This window comes from Rhincodon typus, chromosome 44, assembly GCF_021869965.1.
Source record: "Rhincodon typus isolate 14 chromosome 44, sRhiTyp1.1, whole genome shotgun sequence".
Classification (NCBI taxonomy): domain Eukaryota; kingdom Metazoa; phylum Chordata; class Chondrichthyes; order Orectolobiformes; family Rhincodontidae; genus Rhincodon; species Rhincodon typus.
The window spans coordinates 1610183-1612347 of NC_063375.1; positions in this window are offsets into that span (position 1 = coordinate 1610183).

The following is a 2165-nucleotide window of genomic DNA, read 5'->3' on the forward strand; positions in this document are numbered from 1 at the left end:
TCTCCCACAACAAATATGGCCACTCTCTCCCACTACAAACATAGCCATACTCTCCCACAACAAATATGGCCACTCTCTCCCGCTGCAAACATAGCCATACTCTCCCACAACAAATATGGCCGGGCTCTCCCACTACAAACATAGCCATACTCTCCCACAACAATTATGGTCGCGCTCTCCCACTGCAAACATAGTCACACTCTCCCACAACAAATATGGCTGCTCTCTCCCACTGCAAACATAGCATACTCTCCCATAACGAACATGGCCACTCTCTCCCACAACAAACAAGGCCGCTATCTCTCACAACAGTCGTGGCCATTCTACCCCACAATGAACCTGGCCGCCTGCTCCCACAGCAAACATGGCCACCCTCTCATATGACAAATGTGGAGCCAGGGAGAAATAGCCAATTGGATACAAAATTGGTTCGATAGTAGGAGACAGAAAGTGGTGGTGGCAGAGGGTTGCTTTTCACACTGGAGGCCTGTGGCCAGCTGTGTGCCGCAAGGATTGGTTCTGGGTTCACTGTTGCTCACCATTTATATCGACAATTTGGATGAGAATATAGGAGGTATGGTTAATAAGTTTGTGTATGACACCAAAATTGGTGCTGTGGTGGATTGTGAGGAAAATCAGCTAAGAGTACAATGAAATCTTGATCGGGGGGCCAATGGGCTGAGAGTTTAATTTAGATAAATGCAAGGTGTTGCATTTAAGGGAAAAGACAGGACTTAGATATAACACAGAGTGGAGCTGGAGGAGAACAGCAGCAGGAAAGCTGACGTTTCGGGTCAGGACCCTTAAGGTCCTGGGGAGTGTTGTTGAATGGAGGGAGCAGGTACATAGTTCCTTGAAAGAGGCATCGCAGACAGACCAGGTGGTTAAGAAGGCGTTTAGCACAGTTGGCTTCATCGGTCTGACCATTGAGTACAGGAGGTGGGATGTCATGTTGCAGCTGTACAGGACACTGTTAGAATACTGCATCCAATTCTGGTGAAAGACGTTGTCAAGTTAGAAAGGGTACAGAAAAATAAAATTACCAGGATGTTGCCGGGACTGGAGGGTTTGAGTTATAAAGGAGAGGGTTGGGACTTTTTAACCCTGGACTGTCGGAGGCTGAGGGGGTGACCTTATAGTGATTTATCACATCGTGAGGGGCATGGATAGGGTGAATATACAAGGTCCTTTTCCTCAGGGTAGGGGACTCCAAAACCCGAAGGGCATCGGTTTAAGGTGAGAGGGGGGGGAAAGATCTAAAAGGGACCTGACGGGCAACTTTTTCACACAGAGAGCGGTGCGTGGATGGAATGAGCTGCCAGAGGAAGTGGTGGGGGCTGTACAATTACAACATTTAAAAGGCATCTGGATGGGGACATGGATAGGAAGGGTTTAGAGGGATAGGGGCCAAACGCAGGTAAACTTCAACTTTGGTGACCTGTGCATGGACGAGTTGGGTTGAAGGACTTGTTTCTGTGTTGTGTGTCTCTATGACCCTTGTTGCCAATCTACTATCACTGAATAGTCTACATGGATCGCTCTGTGCATCCGCACTTCCCAATCCATCCCCACTGAAATACGACTCTCCCTTTCATGCCAAAGTATTAGCCACTTGGACTGCATCTGCCCCCGCTCTCTCAACTCGTCCGAATCACCTTGAAGCTTACTCCTCGAAGCTCAGCAGTCCCATTTGCACCCGGAGCAATTTCGGTGAGATGCTCCCAAGCCCTTACAGGATGGTGGTGGTGGTGCAGGCCATTCAGCCCATCGTGTCAGCATTCGCTCTTCAAACGGCCATCATCACCAATCTTTTGCCCATTTACCCAAATCGCTGCGTGCTACTTCTACCCAATAACCTGGCCAATGCCCCCCTCTTCATAAATGCCTCAATTGATCATGCCCCCACCGCAGTGCCAGACTCTGGCTACTCCTTACTTTAGAGGGATTATGGCCCAAATGGGGGGCATATGGGACTAGGTCAGATTGGGATGTCTGGTTGGCAGGGACGTGATGGACCGAAGGGTCTGATTCCGTGCTGTATGACCCCTGCAGAATGCCAGCATGCCTCCAAGCTACAGGGGGCACTGCAGTCCCAGTAATCCAGTGACACTGGGCACTGTAGTCCCACTCCTCCAGGGACAGGGGGCACTGCAGTCCCGCTCCTG